The 12,069-nt window shown below is 36.9% G+C and overlaps 1 long non-coding RNA gene across 1 annotated transcript in view; it reads left to right on the top strand.

Annotated features, from left to right (window-relative positions):
* The first annotated feature begins 1,974 nt into the window (after positions 1 to 1,974).
* Positions 1,975 to 12,069, top strand: part of LOC111947437 — a 98,040-nt gene continuing 87,945 nt past the window's right edge. The window contains exon 1 of the long non-coding RNA XR_002873278.1: positions 1,975 to 2,184. This is a non-coding gene — a long non-coding RNA (uncharacterized LOC111947437). The remainder of the gene's footprint in view (positions 2,185 to 12,069) is intronic.

Genomic DNA, 12,069 nt, shown 5'->3' with positions numbered 1-12,069 from the left:
ATTACAACTATAGTGTAGTAAATGCTTTCTTATCCTGAGGACAGAAAAGAAACTCAAGACAAGGACAAGAGATAAAAAAAAAAAAACCCACAGAAACTGATGTGTGGAGCTGAGTGGGTTTGTTTGCTCAGTATAGACTTCACTGTTTCTGCTATCAAAGGAAGTTGGTTTCAGCGGCTTCACGGTGATCTGCAATCAGTGCAATAGAGAAATTTCCCACTTCTCATTTGTTGAATTTGGCAGATTTCCAGCTGATCACTTTTTGAACAGCCTCAGTAACATTAGCATCATGCTCATTGTTAGACTCCCACCATGAGCTCCGCTTCACAGTTTTTATTAGACTGAAGCGAAATGTCAGTTTACCCTGATCTCAGTCACACACCGTGTTGACTGTCTGATTTAAATATCCTTCCAAGCTTTCCTGCCCTCCAGAGGTTTATTGTAAAAAAATAATAAGAAAAGGTTCAACTAAGACATTGTCTGAGGATTAGAAAAAATCATTACAACCTTAAGCCAATATTCAAACAAATCAGTGTGTTGCAGATATTTTTCTCATTGTATTCTTGTTGGAACAACATTCATCTTAGTTGCATGTATTGTACCTTTACAACTACACAAAATAGTTATTTTTTCAAGTCTTGTGGCATTTTTTTAACTTGATTAACATGGTATTATTTGACATCTTTTGGAAAAGACAAAGTTCAAAATATACATCTGTGCATTTATAATACAATTGTAAATGGATTTAGGTATATTTAAACACATTTTTCATGCAGCTTTTTTTTCTTCTAAAAGTATGGAAACGTTACTCAACAAGAATAGCAACATTTGTTCGAAACCATAATTCTACTGTTTTTTTTTTTTTTTTTTTGATAAATTTAGAATTATTTCACAGCAGAACTCAGTGAAAAGGGCTGCAGCTCAAAAAGCTTTCTGGTTGTGCGTTCCAAGTTGGATGTGAGCCATTCAAATTAAGACCCTCATAATTAAAAAAGCAAAAATATCTAAATATATTTTTATACAGAGCATAGTACATTGCATTTTACTATTATTTTTTAATTATTATTTTGTGTCCAGAAAAGATAGAAAAAGGTTAACTTTACTTGTCTGGATTGCGTAAGAAAACAATAATTGGGAACAATGCAGTCAAGTGGCATTCCTATACATTGTTTGAACTCTCATAGTTCATGTTCAATGCTGTGAATGGTGGAGTAATATGATTTAAATACTATAGAGGCTCCACACAAACCTGCAATTCGTTTTTGTCATGCAACCTGACAAATATGTCTGCAGAACTGTAACAAAAAGAAATTGACAAATTTGTAATGTTGAGGATGAAGAAGAGTTAGGAATTCTGTAAGGAATAGAGGCCAGGCATAAAAAAAAAAGTAAAAAGAAAAAGAAAGCAAAAGACCGGACAGCAACAGAAGGGGTTACGTAAAAATGAAAGCAGAACAAATGAAGCGTCCTGGGGTCAGCTGGGGAACCATCTGAGGTCACGTGGAGACCCTTCCTGGCGTCAAGTGACAGACGGTCCTGGGGTCAGCTAGGAACCGTCCTGGGGTGAGGTGGGGACCCGTCCTGGTGTGAGCTGGGGACCCGTCCTGGGGTCAGCTAGGAACCGTCCTGGGGTGAGGTGGGGACCCGTCCTGGTGTGAGCTGGGGACCCGTCCTGGGGTCACCTAGGGACCAGTCCTGGGGTAAGCTGGGGAACCGTCCTAAGGTCACCTGGGGAACCGTCCTGGCGTCAGGTGACAGACCATCCTGAGGTCAGCTGATAATTGTCTTGGGTCAGCTGAGGAACCGTCCCATGGATTTCAGGTCAGTTGCGTCTCATCAGTGGTTCAACAAGGGTTAAAGAGAGAGAGGAGCCGTCTTCATAACGACACCACCCTCCCTCTCCATTATTTGCCAGACCACATTCAGAAACCGTCAAGCTCGCTGCCCCCCCCCCCCCCCCCCCCTCCGGTAACACGCGCACACAAACTCGCGCGCACACGGTCCCTCCCGCTGCCCTTGTTTCCTCTCCTGCGCTCTTGTTCTGCGCACCTGCAGCCAGAGGAGCGGGAGGAGGAGGAGAAGGAGAGCGCGCGGGATCATCCTCATCCCTCAGTATCCCCGCGCGCGCTTTTCCTTCCAGCGCAGAGGAGGAGCGGCAAAGCGGCCGGCGCTGCGCGGCGTCAGGTAAAGACTTTCCACACAGACGTGGAGACTCGGCTGGACCGTTGCGTTCCGTTTGCGCGCGAGTGAGAAGTTGAGAGTGGATGTACAGCTGCATCGCAGCTGGAGCGCAGCTGGTTTGGTAGCCTGCTATTTGGAAAAGTGGCTCGCTGGACAGGCTGACAGCGGCTTGGTGGTTTGCTTGTTTGCTCAAGGGCACTTTTGCAGGTCAAATTGTCATAAATGAAGAGTTTGAAGGCTGTCCAAGCATAGTTTTTTATGTGTTGCACGCGAGGAAATAAATGCATAAATATCTCAATGCTTTCATTGTTCAAACAGAAAACCTCCAAGAATTCACTCTTTGGGAAATTTTCCTCCCTCTGTTCCTGCAAACTCCCAACTTCCTTGCTGTGCAAGTAGGCAACAGGTGAAGTGACTGGACAGGAGTGTTTTTTACCCCCTGATGGTCTGACTAAACCTGCTACAGTTTTGACAGCAGGTCACCCCAACACTTCAGACGGAATCAAATATGTACCAAAGTGCTTGAAAAATGCCCACCAGGTGTCATGAGTCCATTTAACAGCAGATCTTCATCAAAATCTGGCTCATCTACTTAATGTTTCTGAGGAAAAGAGTTACATTTTAATTGCAAATTTAGCAGAACATTAAACCTCCATCTTAGACATTTCAGCTATTGGCGATTAAAATGATGAGTTTCACTTCTTGAAAGCCAGATGATGAAAATGAGCTGCATGTCCTGAGGGTGCAGACCCCGGATGTGTGTTTACACATGCTGAGTTGAATCAAGTTGGATGCTGCGGGTTGTTTGGATGTTTTTGTGCATTTAGCAGATGCAGTTGGTTGTTTGGTTTTCTGTTTGTGGCTTGAAAACACAGTTGTTCCAGACTTGAAATTTAAGTCAGATCTGAGTAATTTCTGAAAGTTTAATTATTATAAAACGGGTAGTTTGACTTGGGGCGATGCAAATTTTAGCCGTGATGTTTAGCAAAAAGTTCTGTTTTTTTTTTTGTTGAAAATTTTGAAAATGTAAAATCTGGCATTACTAGAACAAAATTAAATATTTTTCTTTATTTAAATAAGTCACAGCTTCAAATGATTTCTGAAGCGGTTTGCTGCTTTAGGATTGATACTTACCTTTGCAGGTGTAGTTTTGTAAAACGGGTGGGCTAACGATGTCTGCGATGAAAGTTACAGAGGAGCAGATGTTCAGAGGACCTTCATCAGGACGGCAAATGAACGGAGTGATGAAGATGCTCAGCATGTTTCAATGATCCTGAGAGTTCAAGATGAAGAGGTCATTAACCTTGCTTTGATTCTTTAACTTAAATCTGAACTTTATCTTCCTGTGAACCCGGATGAACAAAAAGCAACAAACACAGTTGGTCTCTACTTCAAATAAAATGAACAAATTTGGGATCAAAATTCATTTAATTGAAGTTTTTGAAATTAATTAAATTAGAGGGGGGTATTAATAAAAAAAAAGTAAAAACACAATTTTTCTGTTACTTTTTGGATCAGACTAATGACTTTTTATACAATTTATCATTTGCTTTGCTTTTTAATTGAGTTACAGCTAATTATTAGAATTCTTAATGAGGCACAGAAACTGTTTAATGGCACTTTGAACAGTATCGGCTTTGTAAAAGTATAATTTATCCATATCGTGACAAATAGGTTTTTGCTAACATTTTAATTTGGTCTGTTTTTTTTCCCTATTTAAATCATTACGGGTTTTAACGCAGGGCATTTTGACGCTCTTACACTTTTGTTTTTTTATGTCAGGATTTTTGCATTTTTGCTTTAGTCAGGATCGTCTTTTTCTCTCCCCTTTCCCCATTTTTTCCAGCTCACAAAAAGAAGTAGAATTATGCTATTACGGTGGAGAAAAGGAAATTAAAGCTGTAATGGAAACTGAATGTGATTCCCTGGATAGAGCTGAATGATTCCTCTTTTTGACTAACTTCAGGTAGATACATTTAAATTTGCAGACTGCTTAAATGTCAGCCACTTAAGGAGTAGATCAAAAGTGAATGGACATAGAATATTTAATTTTCTTTATTCCAAATGTCTGCAGCGGAGATAAAAAGCGAGACAGCCTTGAGAAAGAGCCTTTTCTGACAAGTGCTTTTGATAATATCCTTTACTGAAGTGATCAGCCGTCAGATTGGCAGATTTGAAAATGCCAGTGGATGCCGCTGCGGGAAATTAGCATTGTGCAGCAGCAACACCTCCAGAAGAAACTGATGCTGCTCCTGATTAATATTGATTTTGGCTTTAAAAGAGATTATCCAGGCGATCTCAGCATGAACATTTACTGAAACAACCCAGCAGCATGCTCCGACAGGATATGTTCACAGGGCGATTACAGCCCCCACTAGGAAGGACGGGAAATAAAAATAAAATGTTTTTGGTTTATTGGTTTCTTAGGGGTTTCTTTCAACCAGTATTTCAAAAAGGAAAATATGTCAAAATTGTGTTGACAGTTTTTTTTGCAATGTTTTTGGAATTTTAAAGCAGGAAAACTGAATACGCATAGTGTAAACTATTTCTAAAAAGGAATGTTTCATTTATCAGTTCCTAAAATTCAGAAAAATGTACAAATCTTCAGGCTCCTGTTAGTTTGTATTTTTTATCCAGAAGAAACATTTAACCCTTTAGATATCTGCACCATTTAAGGCGGCTAAATTGTAGAGAAATGTGGAATAAGTTCTTTTTTTTTGTTTACAAACATATTATTTATTCTAATTGCATCAATAAAACACAAAGCACTTTAAGATTCAATGTGAAAATGAGATGTTTTAGTGGTAAATGGGGCTTTTGCACCATTCTCCAATCCTGCCTGCAGCAGCACACTCAGCACAACACTTTCCGTTCAACAAGTGTAAAAGTGGTTCTGCAAATTGTTCTCTAATGTTTTTATTTCTGCTCTTCTTTTCACCTTCGAGGCAGACATTGGCACTCATCCATGTGTATATCGAATGCGCATAAGCTTTGATTCTCTTTACAATTTTTTTTTTTTTGGCTCCATTTTGCTTGGACTGAGAGTGCCTTTCAGCACAATCTCGAGTTAACGACAAAGTCTGAGCTCATCTTCCGAGCAACTAATACTTGACTTTCACGAAGTCTCATTTCTGTTTCATATAAGAATTTTAGTTTTTGATAGTCAAACTGCAAAGAGGACATTTTACCATCCTCTTTAGCATAGTATCAAAGGACGCTAGAAAGAGGTGCTGAGTTTTCTTGACATGTTTTGATAAAAAGAAGACCAATATTTCCCAATGCACCTCTGAAAATTTGAATTATTGTATCCAATAATTCAATTATAATATGAAAAAGGTGGTTTGCACATTTGTTTACATTTCAAGATAGTTTGTGTGATTGTTGCTCATCCCTGCACTTTAAGAGTAGCTGCTTGTAATAACTTCCTTATCTTCTTGTTTTGCTTTTGTCTTTTAATCCGATGCCCGTATAGAAAGCAATTAGTTTGTCGCATCATGTTTACCGTTTCCATGAACACCCTGAGGACTCATGAGAAAGCTTTTGTGGCAAACAACAAAGTATATAAAAAGAAGAGTCTTCCAATTATTGCCAAGGTGATTTCCTCTGAGCATATCTCTTTTGCTCCATCAACGCTTTTAACTTTCAGAGGCAAACCAGGAAAACTAAAAAAAAATTATAAAAAAGTAAACGGTTCCTTTTTTTGGTGGATATTTTAAAGGAGCACAGGAAAAAAAGAGCTGTTTTTTTTTAATGAATGTCAAAGGTATTATGAAAGTAAAGTAGAGATTTGACATATTTTCAATTCCCAATATGTTCCTGAATGTTGTAGCCCTTGTTAATACAGGCTTTTAAAACTAAATGAACTAAATGAGAGCAGAAGGTTTCAGGGCTTTTCTCTCAAGACTGGTGCACATCCGCAATGCAAATGACATCGTTTTTAAATGAATGAGAAACGGCTGCAGTGATTTGTGAATACTGATAAAGTTATTAATATAAATGCAGGCGCGCCATCATATTAATTTCCTGTTGTTGGATGGATTCAGGCTATGAGCCAGGAGTCACGCGACCCTGACATCTGAGAGGGAGGCGAGCAGGAAGTTAAAGAGAAGCCAAAACTCATACGTGCATTTTAAAGCTTTTTGTTTTTAACTGAAAATCAAGGTAATGTTACACATTTTATAAACTTTGGTATTATTCATTACCAGACAGTTCTATATCACTGTTTTAAAAGTTGAAATGTTAGCAAATAAACACAGTATGAAAAAAATAGATTAATTTCTGAGATTTTCAAATGACTGTTCAGCTTCAGCCGTACCTCATCTGGAAATGACAAAACGAAGAAAAGAAAGACATAAACACAGCACTTTTTATTTAAAACAGTTTTTTGTATGATGTGTCCTAAACTCTGTTTTCCATGGTCACTTGTCACTCAATTTAAAAGTGAGTAAATATTGATAATAATTTTGCTGCGTTAATATACATTTTTAAGTTAAAGTTTTAAGCGTAAATGATTCTTCTCAACTTTCCTATTTAAGTTCGATTTTGATTTTCTTGTGGTTTTGTTATGTATGATTGATGCAGAACCTGAAAGAGTAAATCATTATTTTGATTTTTATTCTTTCCTTGCTGCACTTAAACAACAAGATCAGATTTATCAATCTATTTATTTTGAAAAAGAAATATTGGTTAACAATCACTGCAGTTTGCAGGTAATTCCATTGTCGGAAAAAAACAAGTCAAGGTTTCTTTTTTTTTATTTATTACTAAGTTTTCCCCCCATTCCTGCAGCAACAGTGCAAAGATGCATCTGTCTGACAGTAGGACGCTCAATGCTGTGTCAAAGCTGATCACTTTAAATGTCAATTCTTGCACAGATGAATATTTCCTAATTGTTGACGCCTTGACATTCTGTTAAAACATTAAAATTATAAGGTGGTTACACAGTTATCATGTTAGGTTTGATAAATGCTGCAAACATTTTACACAAAGTCAATTTTAGTAAAGTAATCGATGGTTGACTTGGAAATTTGGACAGGTCAGGACAGGCTAGATTGAAACATATTTTCTTTTTCCTCAGTCAGCAATCAGATCTTTTTTCTGCCGCAGACAAAAAGGTAAAAATAATTCTGCTACAGTTAAAAATAATAGAATTTCACAAGTACAATAATGAGAATATACATTAACATTCAGTCATGGATGAAATACCTCATCTTGAACCAAAGGCTGTCAGTTAAAAAACGACACGCTTAAGTTGCAACCTGATCTAAAGATGACATGAAATTGACAGAATTACTAAACAAATGAATGTAGTGCAAGTGTCAGCCACTAGTTTTTTCTTTGCCGATCGAAAAAATATTTGTGATATTTCACCATCTATAAATGAATCTCTCTGCCGGCATTTTTTTTCCTTTGCCCGTGCTGCAGCATGCATGGGTGGATTTATCTGCAACAGCCCATGCAGCAGGCCACATTTTGGTTCTTTTTTTTATTATTTAAGAGAAGAAAAAAACATGGTGTCACAGCCGTAGATGCAGACATGGTCGTGACTGAAGAAAATTGATTGGAGTTTTGCGAGTGCAGCCTTTCATTTATTTATTTTTGTGTGTCTTCAACTGCATGCCCAGGATTAGATTGATGCAACTTGGTCAGTGTTTGCTTTGAATGCCAACATTGTACTTTTCACCATTGACCACAGACCTGCTTACTGGTAGTGCAGCCCCCCCGCTGCCCCCCATATGAGCCTATGACTTCCTGGGGATGCTAGGATTTGTCCCGATGCTGTCGTGAAATCAACAGAACGCCGCAGGGGAAAAATCTGATCAAATGAGAACAGAATCAAAATGAGTATTGTGCAGATGACGCCTAAATATGTCCTCGGGATGATTCTGCTGCTGAACTGGTTGCTAGTTTGAGTCCAGTGCCAGCTCCTTTGCGACACTGGTAGCCATTTTGTAGAGTTGTCTGGAGTTTCGGCGCACATTTTCTTTCAACTTTTTCAGAAGCTACCGAAACTTCATCACGTCTAGTTGGGCACACATATGTTTCGTCTTAGATTTATTTATCAATATGGTAATTTATGCTAATGCTAACACTGTTACTTTGTATACGTTTCCAAATTTGATTTCATTTGATTGGATTGATTAATTTCAAGCATTAAAAAGTAATTGAATTCAAATAGCATTTTAGTGTCTATAATGGACTTTTTTTCCCTTTCAAGTCAGCACAATTGATGAGTCAATACATAAAGATTAAAGGATGCTGCAGGTTATAATCTTATCCACTCTGCCATTGGTTAATATGAACAAATACACTGTCAGGCAACTATAGAGAGAGATGAAACACGTCAGGGTTTATTGGAGGAACATCCAGAGAGAGATGAGAAGAAAAAAGGAAAGGGAGGTTTTGCCAGCCATGTTTTAATCATTGTCAGGTCAATAGAACAGCGACCCAAGCTGCTGAATTATGAAGAACACAGAACGAGGACATGATGGAATCACAGAGAAATGACCATCAAACATAACATGTGGATTGAAGATCCCTAATGAAAAAAAACACATATATGCCAACATGAGCTACTGTAGATTATCTAACTTGTCTTTAATAACCCATATCTGCCAAAAACTGGATATTATTTTTTCTATCCTCCGCCTCCACAGTAATGTTTCAGCCCTTGAACACACAGGACAGTCTCCCCGGTTCAACGAGTGTCATCTTGTAAACATGAATTTGTTGAGGAGTTATTACGAGATGCATATCTGTTAAACATTTGGTTTTGCTAATTCAAGGCGAGTTAAAGTGAAAATATTTTAATGGACAACGCAGAATAACTTCTGTTGTTTTCTTTCAACTGAATTTCTGAACCAATAACCTTTTAATGGAAGCACCAGCCTTTTCTATTGTACACAAGAGTTTATACTCATCTTCTTTTCAATGGATAAAATAAATTAACTAATAAAAATATGTGAATTGCATCATTTTAGAACATGTATAGTTTAAGTCTTCAAAATAGTTTTATAATGTATATCAAAAGAAACACTTGCACTGGTCTTTCTGAGGGAAAACAAAAATAAATGATTCTAATTATTTGTGACAGTAACCACCTGTACCACAGACAAAAAAATGTATGTTGCATTTGTTTATTATCTAATTACTATTACCAAAAGATCCCTCTTGAACAGCAAACCTACATGTAATCTGATGCACATACTTTATTTTTCATGTCATTCCTGGAAAGGATTCTCAAGTAATATTGTAAAAAAAGTAACTAGTGCCTAATACTAATTTGTTTTCTACATTATAACGATAAAATCATCTTTAAAATTTTAGGATTTCTAGAAAGACCATTGTTGCTTTTAATATTTACAGTGAATTGACTTTTCTACACAGAATAAATGTGAATTGTTTGATAACCAAAGGAAGCTAAAGATAAAGTGTAGTAAACTTTTCAACTTGAAGTCTTTTGTAGAATTTCTTAAATGTGGCCTTTCTGAACTAACAGAGAATTTGTGGCTTTAAAAAAAAACAGATTATGTCATATGGACATATTCTTTTTTTTACAGTAATAAAATATTTTCACTTTAAAAATACTTCTTAATAAATCTTATTGATCATCTTAAATGCTTGGATCTGAAAGGCTATATCTTCACTGCAGCACGTTTTGGAAGGGACCAGAAAGAATTTCTATAAGTTCGACAAAGCAAGTGAGAAAGGCTTTTAATATTAAGAGGCTGCCCACAAGGTATATTTTAAGGTCCACTGAAAAGGGAACTCCGTGAATTTTGGATAAATCATCTCAGACCTCTCGCTTAAAACTCTGGTTCAATATTTTTCCACCAGAAATGAAAAAGGGAGCCTTTTACTAAACCACATCTGTAACCAAGCTGAGGGAATGGCTTAATACCCATGAATTTTAAAAGAAGGAAGAAAAAAATCGTATAAAAATTGAAATAAAGGTTATATATACGTTGTCATTGAAGACCTGCCTCGAAGTCCTGCCTTTAAAAACTCCCAGTTTATTTGATGAAGAGTCTTCAAAAACTTCGTCTGCACAGAAATGCTTTAAGCGATTGATATTCATGTTTGGCAAAGACTCAAAGTTTTTATTATGGTATGAAATGGATATGTTTGTTTCCCCACAGGAGGGTATTTGGAGGAAGGAAATCATATCAACATCTCATTAATTTTAAACCAGATATGGACAGAGTGAGCAATGAAGAGGTTATGGGTTCTATTCCCCATTGATCATTTTTATATTAGCCTTATGATGCATTTGAAGTGGAGCTCCCTCAGCACTAGTAAGAAGCGCAACACTCAACGTCTTACTTAAATATGCAACTCAGAAGCTAAATTACAAGTTTTATTTGTTGTCAAGGATGCATTAATTTTAGTAGCCGTACATGTTATATTTCAGTGAACAAACCAGTCTTGATAGAACCCTATCAGTGTATTTTCATCACTGAGTAAAATTCTTTAGACCTTCAACTGTGTATTACAAATGTATTTTACCAGATTCACAAACAACTCAACAACACTTGCATATTTCCCCTAACACAAGGGGTAATCTAACAATCATGCACAGTGCGCAGGAAGTGTGTGGGGTTGAAAATAGTAATTAAATCAAAACCTGTACTTCACCCTATGTGTTGTAGTGTGGACCGCAGTATGGCCAAAGAAAAAATGTGCATAAACATTTTCCCTCTATGGGCTCACAGTAGAGGTCTACAACCTTGATATAAGGTGTGTGCCATTACAAATCTCGCTCCCGGCTTTTTTGTTCACAGTTTTGTTTTTATATATAAAAGACCTGGTGTCAGATAATTGTCAATAGAATGTTTCAAACAACTGGCACTTCTGTGAAGGGATGTCATCCATATGTCACAACTGAATCTGACTCTCTAGTCAAAGTTCAGCTTTGACTAGAAACTTGTGTAGTGAGTGCATAGTTTTGAACACACACAGGCCCGAAACATGCATTTACATAGACTTTTTATTGGAAGTGGTCAATTGTACATGTGTTACCAAGGGCGGAGTGAACGTAGCATGACATTTGATGACCCACTTGAACGAATTTCATGTTTTTGGTGTTATCATTGTGTTCTTGTAGCATTTTTAACATAGTTAAAAAAAGTTAAGATTACTTTTTTTTTTTTTTGAGTATTTCTTTATTCAAATCATGGTGAATCAAGCTACAATTGGCAGGCCACAGACTAGCTCCAGTATTGCTGGTCATTCTGTTGCACCGGTAATTATGGCTTGGGGTTGTGAGGGGCTTCTAAGCTAGGGGGAGAGAGTGTAAATACAGAGATTATGGATGGGTGATGTATCGGTATCTGCAGATAATTTCAGTTTATTGGGATCGGTCCGATATTAAAAAATCCACCAATGTTGTTCTGACCGTTTTCAAAAATACTTTATTCTTCAAATGTATATTTGTTCCTAATAGATCCCTGGCACTGGGAAGCTTATGTTTAAAGCAATAGCCAGTATTTGACTGTTTCCAGGTACATTTTATTTTTTTTAATAGATTCCTAATAGATCCCTGGAAGTTTACAGTTATGTTTAATTATTAATAAATGGTCTAAATGTTTTTAGATATATTTTCAAAGTTTCAAAGTGATACTTGTTTGTTTGAGATCCCTTGCTGTATGTTAAAAAGGTCAAGAACAATGTGATTGTGCAGCAATAGAAAACGTTGTGCATTAATAAATAATCATAAAGGAAATTTAAATGTAGTGTTATTCCAGACACTTATATATTGATATTGGCAAATATCGGCTATTGGCCACAGTTGCAGGTGAAATATTAGTTACCTGTACCGACCTGAAAACATTATGTAAAAGAGATGGGGGGGAAATCAGCACAGCCTTACTCAATGCCAACAGTTCCACT

This window comes from Oryzias latipes, chromosome 1 (genome assembly GCF_002234675.1).
Source record: "Oryzias latipes chromosome 1, ASM223467v1".
Taxonomy (NCBI): domain Eukaryota; kingdom Metazoa; phylum Chordata; class Actinopteri; order Beloniformes; family Adrianichthyidae; genus Oryzias; species Oryzias latipes.
Note: the sequence above shows the minus strand (reverse complement) of the source record. Positions and strands in the feature narration are given on the sequence as shown.